A 19,373-nucleotide genomic window follows, 5' to 3' on the forward strand; every position below is an offset into this window, starting at 1 on the left:
CTTTCTGATAGATCTAGTAAGTGCAAAATTGGAGGATCTTAATCGATTGACTTCAACGACGACATTGGCATCACATAGTAAAGTTTTGACCATATTACAAAATCCAGGGGGGATGCCTAATGATTGAAGCATCTAAATGATGTACTCCCATTCTATTTTGTCACATGCTTTCTCAAAATCTATGAGCAACATGGCTCCACTCTACCATGATTCCTTCGCCCAATGCAAGGACTCCCAACATGTAATTAAGTTTTCCATTATGTATTGTCCTTTAACAAACCTTGTTTGAGTATTGCTGAAAATCTTAGGTAAGATCTTTTCCAATCTGCATGCAACCAACTTAGCTAAACTTTTGTAGGACACATTCAACAGTGTGATGGGTCTCCAATTTTTAATTAAGGTTTTGTCTCCTTCCTTGGGGATGAGCTTTATTAGACCTTGATTAACATTCTTGCCTAAGGAGCCACTATTTATCGCCTCAGTGTATAGGGAGTAAAGATCATCAACAATCCACCCAATGTTTTCTTTATAAAATTCTACTGGGAACCCATCAAGGTCGGGGAATTTGTCATTGCTAAGAGCCAAGATAGCTCCCCTAATTTCTTATTTTGTAATACCCATTTCAAGTAACTTACTGTCCTCTTTGTCAATAATCTTGGGAACTAGGGACATAATAATCTTTTTGGCATTCTCCTGTTCCTCCCTACCTAGTTTAGTAGCAAATAGATTCTTGTAGAACTGGGCAAAACATTCAAGAATTTCAGTTGGTTCAAATAGGTTCTTATTTTGATCCCAGATAGTGTCAATTTTTTCTCTGGCTTGTTTCATTTTAAGAATATGGAAGAAGAATTTAGACTCTCGATCTCTAATATCTAACCAATTCATTTTTTCTCTAGCTCTCCATCCTTTGATTTTATGATTATGCAGTCTTCTAAGATCAACCTTGACCCTAACAAGTTGGTTAAAGTGAGTGATGTATTCTCAAGGTCTCCTTGTAGTTCAAGTTCAGCCAATTGGAGGTCATTATGCAACTGTAACTCGGATGCTCTTATATTAATATATTTTCTTAAATAAGTATGAAGAATTAATAAGAATATGTTTCATATTATTTTTTATACCAAGCACCTAATGACCACTAATTTAAAAATAGAAATATTTTATAACCAAGGTGATTCATGAAGAGGGCAGATGATAGGTTTTACTTGTAAATAGTTTTGAAGAACTTGAAGGCCATTCTCTCTTCCAATTCCACTCATTTTGTAGCCACCAAAATGAGCATCTTTATCAACTACTAAATAGAAATTGATCCAAATCACTCTTGCACAAAGAGCTCTAGAAACTCTATTGGCCACATCAATTTTTTTGTCACAATGCCAACTGCTAAACCATGCTTTGTTTTGTTCCCCCTTTCTATCACCTCCTCCACAGTCCTTTGCCATAATTTATGATGTGTGCCATTATAAATTTATATCTGAAAATAACTTTTAAAAAAAAATAGAATGTAAAAATATTTTAAAAAATATCTATGATTTTAATTATTGACATGACCCGTCCAAATATTTCTTCTTGGGCAATCTTCATATTACCCTGTAAGATAAAAACACATTAAAATGTGAATCAAAAGATTATATGTAAGAATACTAACTTGACATATAATGAAAGTAGATGGAATATTTTTTTGGTACCTCAACGTCACAAAATATGGTAGGTTCTATATAAAATCTTTTGTCACCCCAAATTTGACCCCCAATAAGTAAGTTAGCTTTCTCTTTCTTTCCAAGATCAACATACTTTAATATTTTATTAAACTACGCGTTGTCAATCTGCAACGAATATTATGTTAAGTCATTATATAAGAGAAAATAATGAGTATTAAAAAACTTATTATAAATATAAAACAATATTATGCCATGTAATAGATTTTTAGATTTTTATTATTTGATTTGATGTAAAAAAAATATATCAAATGTCTAAACTAACAACTACACTTCTAATTCTATTTTTAATAGGCTTCACTTTACAACAAAAAATAAAATTAATTATATAGTCATTTAAATGCATCAGTGATATTAAAAAAAATTAAGATCATTAACAATTTACAACACACATATAATATTATTTAGTGAGGGATGATAAAAACACCCCTTATAACTCTTCAAATTATATCTATATCTAATTCTATCATAGTATTGTTTACACTCTTTTAGATTAAATGTATCTCTTGTCACCTCATATAGGGTATCCACTCCACTTTCTTCTTCTCTCTACCATTTTGCTCCTCTACAATGAATTCTTTCACCTTCTATCTCATCCTACAAATAATTCACTCCTAATGCTCATGGGAATGATTTTAAGAATTCACATTTTCACATGGATTTAGTGAAAGGGGTTAAATAAAATATACATTTAGATTGATGATAAAATGGTCTAAGAAATTACAATAATTATTTTAAGACAAAAAATAAGGGTCTATAATGTATTTTTTTCTTATATTAATTTTTTTTATCATTTTCCAATATAGTCTTCTTTGGTAAAATGATCTAAGCCACGTAAATTTGCTAGATTATGTGACCCTTTGTACCCTAATATGCATTTTAGTTCAATAATAGGGAAACACAATATCTATAAATGTAAGAGGAACAAGTTAATCCTCGCTTATGGATGAATGGCCAAAAGATACCTAAGCATAATATAACTTATTTCATTATATATAATTGCATCACAATTATCTAACACTGGATTAAAGATATTAAATCCTCCTTCTAAGAGCCTAAACTAATAGGAAAGAGATAAGTATCTTATTGTAACATCTAACCCTTTAGACATATGAAAGTGGCAAGAGCAATTTAGGTAAGATGGTGTATACTTTCTCCATTAAGACCAACCTTATTTTTTTGAGTGAGTAAGAAAATGAAGACCAATTAAAAAAACAATAGAATAGAGGTACGCACTAAGTAGAATTCACAACAAAAAACTCGACTTAAACCTACAAGTTTGGTCCCAAGAAAAGCATAGATCCAACATAGGGTTAGATCTATTTCACTAATAGGGACCATAAGGACAAAAACATTAAAGATTCAAAATATTCATTAAATACAATCATTTTTTTATCACAAAAATAAGCAACATTATTCTTATTTACATCTACTCTACCCAAAAACTATAATATTTAATTTAGTAATCGTAGATATCATTTATTAATGTAAATTAGTTACTTCTTATTTATATGCATCTTGTAAACCAACCTAGAGTTTAATTTTTTAGATATGATTTGTTTTTCTAAATTATGTATGTTCTCATATTAAATAACCAAAAAAATATTCATAATAGTAAATATTTCATAAAAAAATAACAGAAGATGTAAAGTAGTTTGTACATAAAAGAGTTACCTAAGGCCCATGTTGAACTCCTAGAAGAAAATGCACCCTTATCACTTTCTTCTTTTCTCTTCCCGCTAGTCCTTTTACAAATTCATCGTAGGTGCCCTCCCAAACAAATGGTAAATATTTCATAAAAAAATAATAAAAGATATGAAGTAGTTTGTACATAAAAGAGTTACCTAAGGCCCATGTTGAACTCCTAGAAGAAAATGGACCCTTATCACTTTCTTCTTTTCTCTTTCCACTAGTCCTTTTGCAAATTCATCATAGGTGCCCTCCCAATCAAATACCCTAGGTCCAGCACAACATACTTGCCCCTACAATTTCAAGTCAATTATATCAATATAGATAGCAAAAATTCACAAGATATTATCAAATTCATAGTGCAGAGGCAAGTAGAGCAGGGCAACCATATTAGCAAAGAAAGATATGTGAGCAATATTGTTGGCCTGTTCAACATCAACATCATCCAAAATAATCAGAGGTGATTTCCCACCAAGTTTTAAAGTCACGGGCTTCAAGTTGCTCTTTGTAGCTGCCTCCATTATCAATCTCCCTACCTTAGTTGACCCAGTGAATTAAAATTTGATATCATTATCCACACAACACAAAATACTAATGCATTATATGACTTCATGAGTTATTTTGATAATATATCTAAATAAAATAAAGAGATCTTAGGTAAGAATACATTTTTTATATCCATATGATTGCTCATGGCTACACCAACTATTTCTCCAAAACTAGGCAACACATTAAGAACATCTAGTGGTATTCCTGCTTGTTACATTAGAACAATCAAATCAGTATGTAAACAACCTATATACAAATTGTTATTTGACAAATAAATATACTAAATATTTAGAAATCTATCATCACATATTCAAGAAAATATAGAATAGTAGGAAGTTACCTCCTTGGCCAATTGGGCAAGGTAAAGGAAAGTAAGGGGGTCTATTCTACAGGTTTTATGATGATAGTGTTAAATATCTAGGCAACTAAGAGGGGGGGGGGGTGAATTAGTTGACAATAAACTTTTCCATGATATTTTCACAGATCCAAAATAACCAACAACATTAATCAAAGAAGATATACCATGAGAGCACATACACAAAATAGATCACACAATGTTCACACCAGGTATGACGTGGAAAACCCAAGAAGGGAAAAACCATGAAGAATGGTAGTTCTCAATATATAACATCGACTAAGGTGATTTTTACAAAGGGTGGCTCACTACCAAAATTCTCTTTGCGGGAGGGCTCACTACTAAAGGAAGAAGAAAGAAAAAGAGAATCCATCACTATTACACAATCGACAATATCGAAACTATTTCCGATCCCTCTCAACAACAACACACTTCACACATCAACAACAATCAGATTTTTCCTTTTCAGTCTTTCACATCATCCATATATCATTACCACAAGAATGTCACACTAACTCATTAAAATCATCCTCATATATATACTGTCTCCAAGAAACATAATCTTCTAAGTCAACCAAGACAAAAAAAATTGAAATAGGTCATCACTAAACATTCTATTGGTGGGAAGGAATGAGAAGTAGACCATACCAAAACACACATCAATGGTCAGATCAACATGCTACATTCATCACAAATTCTAGACCCAAAGCATGACTCACACACTACACAAATATCGTTACTCATTCTCGAATTCTGAACTTAATCCAGACCCAAAATAGCACTACCTAGCTTAGCAAAAATAAGAATAGAACCAAGATACTCATGAATACAATTGATCAATACCATATCCAAATATAGATTACCATCAACATGAACAATCTGTACCGAATATCACATCTTCTAATTGATGAATACTAAGAGGTGGGGGGGTGAATTAGTATTAAAAAAAAACTGAACTTAAACACTTAAACAATTTAGCAGTAAACCGGTATAATAGTTTTACTAACAAACCGGTTAACACAAATGCAAACCAAACAACAAATAAGGCATTCACCCACAGAAGCACAATCACCATAACACAAGAGATTTTGACATGGAAACCCAAATGGGAAAAACCACGGTGAGATGAGACTCACAAGTAACTATCTGTAGAATAGTAACCAGACCAGTTAAGGTCATACAATGTTCTTTACCAGAACAGATCCTGTTAGGAATCTCAATCTCTATTAGGAGATAAGTCCGATTAAAAACTACCTTGTGAGAGGATTTCAGATCCATAGATGTGAACCACCTTGTTAGAGGATTTACAAAGGCTTTTATGGGCCTACCAGGTTAAGGGTTTCAGACTTGTCGAAGATGTGAGTAATCAACAAGTGAATGATCTAGAAAATAGCACAGTTTGCTTGGTTAGATCCATGATAGCTCATTGCTAATGCATTTTAGCATTACTTCAGTCTTCAGTAAATCCACACTCTGTTATAGCACACAGACTTGATCTTCTCTTCTAAGATCGCACATACAAAAACTCATCAACCACCAAAAACCCTAACAACTATATTTCCTAAAACCCTAGACATGATGTCCTTAAAAAGGAATCTGATTTCATGTCGGTCCAATAGGATTACATTACAAGTTCCTAGGTTTATTGCATCTAGACACATTTGATAATATGACACAAATCACCATCAAAGTGTCGATGGATGGTAACTCATCACAAAAATACCGGTTGGTAACTCATCATAGAGTATTACTGGTTCATACAAATTTATCGATTACCAATTGGTAACTCATTACAGAGTAATACTGGTTCAAACATTAAACCGATTACTGGTTGTCCAAAAATGAAGACTAGGAAAATGATAACTGTCGCTTCAGTTTCTTCGCTCCGCTTGAGATTCTCAAACCGCTTGAGGTCTTCATACTGCTTGAGATCGGTAAACACTTTCTGCAAAACACTGATAGCCTAAAGACTATAATACATAATACCGATTTGGAACAAATATCGGTTGAGCATAACTGATACATAAAAAGTGATCTCAAAGCAATTGTGTGTCCATCAATGACAATCATAACATAAACATCAAAAATACCAACAATCTCCCCCTTTGGCATTGATGGCAACACTTAGGAAATTTTTGACATCTAAGTGTTTTACAACAAAAATATGCCATAATCAAAATTACTCCCCCTAAGCATATACACTACCCCTTTTGCAGAAAATACAATATATACTACTCCCTTACAAAGATAAACATGAAAGTATACATAAAATGCATCAAAAATTTTAAATATAGAATACTACTCCCCCTTTGCCAACAATGACAAAGTACAGCTGAATAACCCCTATTTCCATTATCATTAAAATCATAAGAGTTTAAAACAATAAAGAGTGAAACTTGTGAAAGACGGATTTAAAGTTTTGCATAAATGTCTTCATGGATAAAGACCATGACTCAAGCAATGAGGTAACAACCTCACTTTCCGTTTGCATTTGGGATACCTGTTCCTCCATGGCATCCAAGGTACTCATCTCTTGAGTGACCGTTAAGGCATCCAGATTGAGATAGCATTTTTGGAGTATTTGCAATCTTGGTAGTAGAACCAGTTGAAGTTCCTGCAAATATCATGTCCAGTTGTTGATCTCTAACTCTATTTTTGCATACTGGAGTTGAAACCGGTGAACGGTTTTCCCATAAGTGGTGAAGGAATCATAGGGCGTCTTGAAGGTGCTTATGAATGTCTGCAAATCAGTTTGCGGTTTGTCTTTCTAAGCAAGCACATCATCAAAAAATAGTTGAGGTTGACATATCTTACTGAGTAGCAGATTCCCCTCATCCAGAGCATCTCTTATGTCCTTCTGTGCCTTCTAAAGTTCAGATTGGATCTCATTCAACTTCTTCACCATGGCAGTGTTCAGAGCCTTTTGATGCTTATTTTGAGCATTGGCTTCAACAACATCTTCCAAAAATTGCACTTAGTCTTCTACAACTATGCATAGGAGCTTCAATTGAGCTAGAGAGGAATCAGTACTTGGGAGATTGGTATCGGGAATCAAACTGGTGAGAGTTTCCACTGCAGTTTGAATCATATCTTCCTCCTTTTCCTCCTTAGTGCTTCCAGTCGCTCTTGAGCAAGCTTAATGCTTTGCAATAGCTCCGTTTCATTTGCAGACTGGAGGTCAATGGGACTGGTGATGTCAACCAGTTTGGCTTTACCACCGGTTGCCTTTGGGGTCTCTACATGTACACTCTTTGCTGCTTCCTCCTTTTCCTTGGCTTTTTGCTTATCATCTTTTGCCTTCTTCTCCTGAGCTTCTTTCTTTCTTTTCTCTTCTTCCTTCTTCCTTTCTTCTTCTCTCCTCTTCTCTTCTTCTTTCCTCTCCTCTTCCTTCTTCGTCTTCTTCTTCTCCTCTTCCTGTTTCTTCTCCTCTTCCTTCTTCTTCTTCTTCTTCTCTTCTTCCCGTTTCTTGTCTTCTTTCTTCTTCTTCTTCTCCTCTTCCTGTTTTCTCTTCTCCTCTTCTTTTCTCTTCTCTTCCTCTTTTCTCTTCTCTTCCTCTTTTCTTTTCTCTTCTTCATTTCTCTTCTCCTCTTCCTTTTGCTTCCTCTCTTCTTCATTTCTCTTCTCTTCCTCCTTTCTCTTTTCCTTGTCCTATTTCTCCTATCCTACCATTTCTGTTGGTGTATCCAGAGTAACATCTTCACCGTCCAAAGCATCAACATCAATAAGGTCCATTTGCTCAATGACCTATTCTCCTTCACTATTATACACCTCATCCGGTTTTGCTATTTCTGGTTCTTGTTCAGCCTTTTTGTTGGCTTTGGACACTTGGTGCAATCTCAGAGTTGCCTAGGCATGAGAGTGGGTATCTTTTACCACCTCAGGGACTTTCCCTTCTAGCAACAAGAGTCTCCTTCTCCGCATAAAGAAGAGGCCTTTATATTTTTCCATAACTTCATAAAGTTCAGAATTAGACACATCAGGAAAATGTTGAGCAAATATTTCCTCTCTTATCTCCTGTTCCTTTTCTATGGCAATGCACCATTTGTTGTCTAAAGAATTATATAAAGAATCTAGTGTCACAGATTTAATTTCTGATGGCAACCGATCATTAATACATAAATATTGAATGACTTCCTGTTCCACTTCCTCCTTCTCACTATCATTGAAATCATCAAAACAATCTGCCAAATCACTCAACACTTTTCTCCTAATGTTCTTAATAGTTCTTTGACAATGTGTCAAAGGTTTGTAAGAGGAAATATCAATATTTACCAGTGCTGATGATGTCAGTTCATTGCTGGTTGTCTTTGTCTTCTTTCTTGTTTGCCTAGTCTTCTTAGGCTTTTCTTCAGATTATGTATCTTCTGAGTCCGATGTGTTGCCTTTTGTCTTCTGCTTTCTCTCAAAGACTTTGGCGGGTGAAACTTCCAGTTTCTTCTTTGTCGGTGACCGCTTGGTCACTTTAGGACTCGCTGAAGTAACCGGTGCCGATACAGATGGTACTGCCTTTCCTTTCTTCACATAGGGCTCCTCAACCGGTGTAACCCTTTCCAGATAGGTGTCGGTTCTCTTCATTTTAGGATCAAGTGGTGAGGCAAGCAGGGTAGAAGCATACCCGTCTAGCATGTCGTACATCACCTCATAACCCATAGGCTCCACTTCTTCCTTTCTGGGCTCAACAACCTCCATTATGCACTCATCTACTTTGATGATAAAGCAGATGTCCTCTTCATACTTCTTGACAATATCACCAGATATTCTCACCCTTTGGCTCATCTTGCATCTGAAATCATCAAAGTATTTGTTCAAGACTTCAGGATAACCGGTTCCAACCGCTTGAAGACTTTCCTTGATTTGCTTTGTAACCGGTTGGTCAGCAGACCACTGAATATCGCCGACTCCTGGAAAGTAGCCTTGGAAGTAGAAGAACAATCCAACCAATAGTTGTCTGAATTTAAACCTCAAGGCATTGTCCTATTTGATTGACTTCAGGTTCACCAGTAGTTGCCTTTGCATATAGGTGCATAAATCAAATGAGGTATCTTTCACGATCATCCTGTAGCCAACATTTACCGCTGCAATAGAGACAAAGTTAATTCTGCTAGCATGGAATGTCCGGTAATCTATAACCATGCAAGCATACTTGACTAGATTGTGCTTGATGGTATTGATGGTCATTCCCCATTGGTCGCTCACAGAACCGGTGAGCTTGGTCATTCGGGTCTTGCTGATCTTCCTTAGGCCTGGCACTTCTCCAACATTACAGAAACTGGTGATGGCATGAATCGCTTCTGGTGTGATGTCATGTGTCCACTCCAAATACATTTTGTCACCATGTACTCTGCTTAGAATGATGCGGATGTGATCATCTGTGAATTCTTCAAGAAAATAGACCGCATTGTGAAGCTTCTTCTTTTCCAAGATGCTGAATTCCGGTTTGATCTTCTTGTCCTTCCCGCAGAACAAACTCAATTGAGAATGGATCACTAGAGATCCTAGGTCTTCAATTTTATAGTCAATGTAATCCGAAATACCTTCCTCGACTATAACACCAATGGGTAATTGAGATAGTGCATTATATTTTGCCTTCCATTAGATGAAATCTACTGAATCAACGAGTGCACTAGAACTAGAGTGCGATGCTGAAGCCATGATAAACAAAGAAACTCGAAAAATACCTTCGAAAGTCGAGATTTAGGGCTTGCAAATTCTGCTTTGCCACTCACTACTTTAGTTTTTGGGTTACCGCTTTGAGTTCTACACTTGACCGATTGATGTTATCTTTAGATTCTTCTTCAAGGTTTTGAAATCTCTCTGAATTGCAAGACAAATCGTCTTTTGTCGCCCTACACTTGAAAACTTCTTCGCTCAAAAAATGATAAGTGAAAATGACTTGAAAATCCTTTTTAAATGAATTCTCCACCTACCATAATAAATGCTCCATCATTAGGGCATAAACCCTAATTTGCCTTTTACTGTTTCTGGTCTTCCGCCAATTGACAGGTATCACATACCGGTTAAGATCTTTTACTGGTGTAAACTGGGGGTTCAAAATATTTTATCAATTTGTTTCCCCCTAAGCTTTCCTATAGCTTAGTTTGTCGACTCAGAGATTTCCACACTAAGTGTAGAAACTGGTTCTTCTAGAGACACTTCTTCTGGCTTCTTTTTCCAAGTTTTCTTCATATCCACTTGAACAGTTTCAACATCAATCTTTCCTTCCGGAGTGACCAGTATATCATCCGATATATTCTTTCTCATTCTGTAGAATCTTGCTATATGACCCAGTTTGTTGCAATGATAGCAAACCATTCCAGGTGCTCTCCAAGGTCCATTATTCATGTTTTCATTCTTCCTTCTGCATTTTGCAGCTGTGTGACCACTACCATGACAGATCCAACAGGTTTCTCTCCATCTAGTTGCCGCTTGATAGCCACCGCTTCCTGACTGATGATTATAGGTATTAAACCAGTTTGGATTTCGGTTCCCAGAGGGTTCAAGAAAGACTCCTTGACTCCTTTGAGGATACCTTCCAGTGTTGTGCATGTCAGACCTACATTCAAATGCTCTATGCCTAGACTTGTTGCATGCATAACAATTTCCATTGAATCTATTGGATCTAGGCTTATTGTTTAGAAAGTAAGGAAAGTTATTGTAAGCCTTGTTTCTACAAACATTAGTAGTATGTCCTTCCTTGAGACAATTAAAGCAAACAGGTTTGAAATTTTTATTACCTTTATCCTTTGGTGTTGGTTGCTTCTTTGATGCTACATATTTTTCTCCAGAGATCTCTCCTCCCTTATATTCAGAGAAACCAAGTCCATTAGTATTCTTTACCGGTTTAGTTAATTCAAGCTTCTGCTCTAGCTTGACAGTGCTCTTATTGAATTTGGCAAGTATTTCCTTTGACTCAGTGAGTTCTTTGGTAATAGCAGCATTGGATTCCTTCAAGGTTGCATTCTTAGAAATAGCCATGTTTATTTCACCTTGCATTTCCTCTTTTTCCACTTTTCTCTCTTGGAGATGAGCGCTAAGTGCACTAATTTCTTTCTTCAACTTAGAGATCTCATGATCTTTGTCTTTTACTAGATCTTCAGCTTTTCTCCGGTTCTCAAGCTCTTGACACATCCTGATAGTCAGTCCTTCAAGTTCCCTTCTCAGGTTGGCATTAGACTCATTCAAATTTTCAACTTCTTCAACTAGGGCTTACATGTCTGCTTCATCAGAGGAACTATTTTCAGTTAGCTCCATCAATTTCTTAGCATGCTCTCTCCTTTTTGCCAGAGAGGCCTTATACTTGACTTTGAGTTCATCATAGGCTTTCTCAGACTGAGTGAGTCGATGATTAAGTTCCCTCACAGTGTATTCCTCCATATCTCTTTCCAAGTGGTTAAACTTATAGAAAGGTTGGCTCTGATACCAATTGATGAATACTAAGAGGGGGGGTGAATTAGTATACAAAAAAATACTGAACTTAAACACTCAAACAGTTTAGCAGTAAACCGATATAATAGTTTTACTAACAAACCGGTTAACACAAATGCAAACCAAACAGCAAATAAGGCATTCACCCACAGAAGCACAATCACCATAACATGAGATTTTGACGTGGAAACCCAAATGGTAAAAACCACTGTGAGATGAGACTCACAAGTAACTATCTGCAGAATAGTAATCAGACCGGTTAAGGTCATATAATGTTCTTTACCAAAATAGATCCTGTTAGGAATCTCAATCTCTATTAGGAGATAAGTTCAATTAAAGACTACCTTGTGAGAGGATTTCAGATCCATAGATGTGAACCACCTTGTTAGAGGATTTACAAAGGCTTTTCTGGGCCTACCCGGTTAAGGGTTTCAGACTTGTCGAAGATGTGAGTAATCAACAAGTGAATGATCTAGCAAATAGCACAGTCTGCTTGGTTAGATCCATGATAGCTCATTGCTAATGCATTTCAACATTACTTCGGTCTTCAGTAAATCCACACTCTGTTACAGCACATAGACTTGATCTTCTCTTCTAAGATCGCACATACAAAAACTCATCAACCACCAAAAACCCTAACAGCTATATATCCTAAAACCCTAGACATGATGTCCTTAAAAAGGAATCTGATTTCATGTCGGTCCAACAGGATTACATTGCAAGTTCCTAGGTTCATTGCATCTAGACATATTTGATAACACGACACAAATCACCGTCAAAGTGTCGGTGGATGGTAACTTATCACAAAAATACTGATTGGTAACTCATCACAGAGTATTACCGATTCATACAACTTTGCCGATTACCGGTTGGTAACTCATCACAGAGTAATACCGGTTCAAACATTAAACCGATTAGTGGTTGTCCAAAAATGAAGACTAGGAAAATGATAACTACCACTTCAGTTTCTTCACTTCGCTTGAGATCAGTAAACACTTTTTGCAAAACACCAATAGCCTAAAGACTATAATACATAATATCAGTTTGGAACAAATACCAATTGAGCATAACTCATACATAAAAAGTGATCTCAAAGCAAGTGTGTGTCCATCAATGACAATCACAACATAAACATAAAAAATGCCAACACTAAAGTACCAAAGATTCTGGGAACGCATCTTTCAGACCACTAACACCAATACCAATATGTTAACAACAATGACAACCATCAAGATCACATTTTCAATATTCTCCCCCTTTGTCATTGATGGCAACAACCATCAACAACAAACAAAAAACACACAACTCACTCTGCATCATTAGATCAACATCTCTGCACATTATCTGTAAGCCAATATATCTCTTTGCACATCTCTCCCCCTTTGACATCAAACACAAATGCAAGCATAACTCCCCCTATGAAACTTACTCCTACTCCCTCTAAGAGGAAGCACCCAAGCATTAGTCCAGATAAGAATATTCAATTTGTTCACTAGACCAATGCACATTCAAATGTACATTAGTTCAAATTAGGAAGGGGTAATACCCCTAACTTTTGTCAGAGATACTTAAAAGTATCTTTACACAATGCCTTTATGAAGATGTTTGCAATCTGCTCTTTTGTCGATATATACTCAAGATTTACTTCACTATCCAACACCTTTTCCCTCAAGAAATAATATCAAATAGATATATGCTTTTTTATAGAATATTGTACCGGATTCTTAGAAATATTTATTGCACTAGTGTTATCAGACATAATTGAGATGGGTTCATTGAACATTACACCAATATCCTTCAATGTTTGCTTCATCCGAAGAATCTATGTGCAACATGAAGATGTTGCAATACATTCTACTTCAACTATAGATAAAGACACAAAATCTTGATTCTTGCTTGACCAAGCAACCAACTAGGAGCCAAGGAAGAATGCTCCATCACTTGTACTTTTCTTGTCATCAACACTTCCGACCCAATTTGCATCTGTATAAATTGTTAAAGTAAAATCTCAATTTTTGGGATACCACAAACCAAACTCTTATGTTCCTTTTAAATATCTGAAAATTCTTTTTACTGCCACAACATGTGATTCTTTTGGTTCTTGTTGAAATCTAGCCGCTAAACAAACTACATACATGATATCTAGTCTAGTAGTAGACAAATATAATAGTACTTCAATTATTGATCTGTACTGACTTGCATCAGCTTTAGGAGATTTAACATTTTTAGTTAACTTGTATCTGGTGGTCATAGGTGTACACACCAGTTTGGATTTCTCCAACCCAAACTTCTTCAACAATTCCTTAATGTATTTGAATTGTGAAATGAAAATACCTTTGCTATTCTGATTTTCTTGCAAACTGAGAGAGAAATTTAAATCACTGATCATGGACATCTCAAATTCCTTCTATATCTCATTAGCAAACTTCCTGCACATGCCTTCATTTCCTCCAAATATTATATCATCAACATATACTACAAAATTCAAGATTTTACCTGAATCAGTTTTGAAATATAAATTGTTGTCAGCAAATCCTTCTAAAAACCTTGATCAATCAAATACTTATCTAGCCTTCCATACCAAGCTCTAGAAGCTTGCTACAATCCATATAGGGCCTTCTTTAATCTACAAACAATGTTCAGATCATCTTTCAACTTAAATCCTTCTGGTTGTTCAATGTAGACTTCTTCTTTCAGTTCTCCATTCAAAAATGTTGAATTTACATCATTCTGATAAACCTCGAAATCCTTAAAAGCTGCAAAAACCAAAAACATCAAGATAGCTTCCATCCAAGCAATAGGTGCATATGTCTCCTCAAATTCAATGCCTTCAACCTGTGTGTAACCTTTGCAAACCAACCTTGCTTTATTTCTCACAACTTCTCCATCATTGTCCAACTTGTTTCGGAATACCCACTTTGTTCCAATTACATTTTTATATGTCAGTCTATGAACTAATTCCCATGTCTAGTTTTTCTCAATCTAGTCTAATTCTTCTCTCATTGCTTTTATCCAACTTTGATCATTGCAAGATTCTTCTACAAATTTTGGTTCAGTCTCATATAGTAAACACAATAGAACTTGTTCTTGAGTTCCTTTGCTTCTTGTGATAATTCTTGTGTTCTTATCTCCAATAATCCAATCTACTGAATGATTCTTCAATACATACCTCGGGGTTTTAGATGTAGATACTGGAGCATCCTGAGTTTCTTTTTCTTTCTCTTCTTCTTTGGCTTTCTCTTCTCTTTTTCATTCAACCAATTTATTAGATTCATAACCTGCCAATTTGTCAATAGTCTTTAGAAATGCCTTCATCAACCTTCACATTTGCACTTTCAACAATCTTATTCAATCTTTTGTTGTAACATTGATATGCCTTGATCCTTGTAGAATAACCTAGGAATATGCCTTCATTTTCTCTACTGCCAAATTTTCCAAGATTGTCTTCATCTCTTCAGATATAACGCTTACTTCCAAATACCTTAAAATATTTCACTATCAGAGTTCTACAATGCCATAGTTCATATGATGTCTTTCCATGTCTCTTTCGGTATAGAATTTTGTTAAGAGTGTAGATTACTGTGTGAATTGCTTCTCTCTAGTAGACTTCTGGTAGTTTTGCTCCTTTGATCATTGTTCTGGCTACTTCTTGTATAGTTCGGTTAATCCTTTCCACTACACCATTATGTTGTGGTGTTCTCAGGGCAGATAACTATCTTCTAATACCATGTTTCTCGTATAAATTTCTAAACTCATCATAAGAAAACTCCTTCTTTGTCAGACCTCAAACACTTAATCTTTCTATCAACTTCATTGTCAATTCTAGCCTTGAATATCTTTATTTTTCTAATGCTTCTTACTTCTCTCTCAAAAATACAACCCATGACATTCTAGAATAATCATCAATGAATTACATGAAATACTTCTCACCTTGTATACTCCTTGTTCTGGTAGGACCACATAAATCAGTGTGCACCAAGTCCAATAATTCGATGGACGATTGCTCCTTTCCTTTGTATATTCCTTTTGTTTGTTTTCCAACTTGACATTCTTTGGAAATTTTGTTATCTGATTTGGTCAACCTCAATAAATCTCTCACTACACTTGATGAACTAATCTTTACCAAATTATCAATGTTGATATGACACATCCTCCAATGCCAAAGATAGCTATCATTGGTATGAGATAACAAACAATTTCTTTGTAGCTCCTTCTAGCAAATACATACAATTCCAAATCCCTTCTGGATCTCACAACCATTATCCTGAAAAAACAACATTGTAGCCCTTTTCACACATGTTCCCAACACTCAAGAGATTATGATGCAAACCCTTCACATAGTAAACATTGTCAGTATTATGTTTTTCATAAAAAAAAAATAGAACCAATTCCCACAATTTGTGTTGTCTGATCGTCTTTGAACCTAACAGATCCACCATCATAGTTTTCAAGTTTTACAAATTTACTTTTATCACTAGTCATATGATTTATGCATCCACTATGAATCAACCATTCAGTTCTATCTCTCCTAGCATGTAAGGAAGTAGCAACAATCTCAGGAATATCAATCTTAGGTACATCCTTTTCTACAAAAACAAACAATCACCATCTTCATAGTTTGATTCATCATCTGAAATACCAACATCATCTTTAACATAGTAGGCTCTCTTATTAACTTCCCTTTACCTTCTCTAAAATTTTGTCTTCATCCTATTTTCAGACATCTAGTAGCTATATGACCAGTCTTTCCACATCTTAAGAGGTGACATACCTTTGTATTTGTCAGTGCCTATCTTCAATTTCCTTACAAAGTTCACTTCCATCTCATCTAAGCTTTCATCTTCTAGATCTTCCTTAGAGGCTTTAAAGGAAAACTCAAATTTAGCTTTGTCTTTTCCAAACTTCCTTATCTCAAATGCAGACAAGGTGTTATATAGCTGTCCCCTAGTAAACTTCTTCAGATCATAAGTTTCTTCAATAGCAGATATCTTGTCATTGTAGCTTTCTAGTAGGGACATCAAAATCTTCTCAATTATGTCTTTATCTGTCAAGGTGCTGCCAAGTTCTCAAATTTCATTTACTGCACTATCAACTTTTTGATAGCTTGTTATATATTCTCCTTCTTCCATTATCAAGCTCTCATATCTACACTTAGTTGTCAGCTTCTTTGATAATGTAACTTTGTCATTTCCCTCATAGATATCTCTCAACTTTTCCCAAACCTCATAATAAATATTCAATGAAATAACTTTTTTTTAATTTAGTCTTTGATAGAGAACTAAAGATAGCATACCTCGCCTTTTCATTCTCTTCATAGGCTTGAATCTCATCGAGAGTGGTCAGACCATTTGCTGGTTGTACACGCTTAGTTTCCACTACTTTCCAATTGTTGTAGCCCAAGGAGATCAGATAACCTCTCATCTTCACTTTCCAGAAACTATAGCTGGATCCTTGAAAGATAGGAATGGTTAGTTTATGTGCCATCAGATCAGGATCTACCTCAAAGCGGTTAAGCTCTTTTCCAAGGAACCAAAGCTCTGATACCAATTGTTAAATATATGGGCAACTAGGAGGGGGGATGAATCAATTGACAATAATTTTTTTCTTAATATTTTCATAGATTGGGAATAACCAACATAATTAATTAAAGCAAATATAACATGAAAGCACATACACAAAACAAATCACACAATGAACACCACATATGACGTGGAAAACCCAAGAAGGGAAAAACCACAGAGAATGTTAGTTCTCAATATATAACACTGGTTAAGGTTATTTTTAACTAGGGTGGCTCATTGTCAAAATGCTCACTGCCTAGAAAAAGGCTCACTACTGAAGGAAGAAGAAAGAAAAAGAGAATTCATATGCTTATATATTTTTTCTTTTATGTATGTATTCATATGCTTATATATTTTTTCTTTTATGTATGTATTCATATGCTTATATATATTTTCCCATTTGTATATTTTTATATAGTTTCTTCCTCTTGTATATTTACCTATTGATATTCTTGTTATTTTGTGTTTTTTGGTTTTTTTTTGTGTTTATATTGTATTCTTGTTTTGTTTTTTTATTTGTCCTCTCTCCTAGCAAATTGTGCCACTCCTCTACCCTCTCCTCTCCTTTTTAAGCTATGGTGTTTTTAATTTATCTACTTCATCTCAACAACTCTCTCTCATCCTGACAATGGATCATGGAGTTTGATCTGAAATGTTGATGTAAACAAAATACACACAGTTGAATCTAGAAGCTTATCATAATATTCATCACAAACTATGGAAATTTTATATCTTTGAGAATCCACCACTATTACACAATCAACAATACCGAAACTATTTTTGATCCCTCTCAGCAACAACACACTTCACACATCAATAGCAATAGGATTTTTCCTTTTTAGTCTTGTACATCTTCCATATATCATTACCACAAGGATGCCACACTAACTCATTCAGATCATCCTCATATACTGTCTCCGGGAAACATAATCTTCTAAGTCAGCCAAGACAGAAATTGGAAATACGTCATCACTAAACATTCTGGTGGTGGGAAGGAATGAGAAGTAAACCATACCACAACACACATCAATGGTCAGATCAACATGTTACATCCATCACAAATTCCGGACCCAAAACATGACTTACATGCTACACAAATGTCATTACTCATCCTCGAATTTTGAACTTAATCCAGACCCAAAATAGCACTACCCAACTTAGTAAAAATAAGAATAGAACCAAGATACTCATGAATACAATCAATCAATACCATATCCAAATTTGGATTACCATCAACACGAACAATCTGTACTGAATATCACATCTTCCGGAGTACCAAAGATTTCAGGAACACATCTTCTAGATCACTAACACTAATACCAATATGTTGACATCAATGAGAACCATCAACATCACATTTGCAATAGATAGTGCATCCACATGTTAAAGCAAGGCTTATTTTACCTAAAAACATAACCAATGGAGAATTCCATGGTATTATTTGACCAACAACTCCAATGGGTTCTTGCAAGGTATAACCTTGCTATGGTCCATTCATCTTCAATGTTAATCCATGAATCTTATCTGCCCATCCTGTATAACAAGCACCCACACAATAATTATGTCTTTTAAGATTTATTGTTCCCAGTTTCAATATGTTTATTTTTTATTTGTTAATAGTAATTTATAACAAGACCAACATAAAGCTAATGCCTTGCACTTTAAAAAAATACTAGAAGAAATTATAAAATTAAATAATCAAAATAATTTAATTATAGGAAGAAGGAATTATCCTAATTAAATAATAAAATTATTTAATTAATTGAGATAGAAAAATTAATAAAATGTTGTTATGTAGGCATTGGATAGTTTTTAGTGTTTACAATATATATCATCATATGGTACACAATATAATAGAATATTCTTCATCATTCATAACTTGCCAAGAGTGTAAATCATTTTCTTAATCAATTTAACCTATTTTTTGTACTTACCTAAACCTTTTATCTACATTTATTTATCAATTAAATAATTTTGTTAATTTATTCGCCTAAACAACTAAAATAAAGCATGTTTACTATCTCTAGAGAGGAGGAGAATTTTTCATTTTTTTTTATCAGTAAAGGTAGAGCCGAGTTT

At 34.9% G+C, this 19,373-nt stretch overlaps 1 pseudogene; it reads right to left on the minus strand.

Moving 5' to 3' along the window:
* Window positions 1-1,157: 1,157 nt before the first annotated feature.
* LOC131078940 (aldehyde dehydrogenase 1-like) overlaps window positions 1,158-19,373 on the minus strand; it is a 19,135-nt pseudogene continuing 919 nt past the window's right edge.

Source organism: Cryptomeria japonica, chromosome 10 (genome assembly GCF_030272615.1).
Source record: "Cryptomeria japonica chromosome 10, Sugi_1.0, whole genome shotgun sequence".
NCBI lineage: Eukaryota > Viridiplantae > Streptophyta > Pinopsida > Cupressales > Cupressaceae > Cryptomeria > Cryptomeria japonica.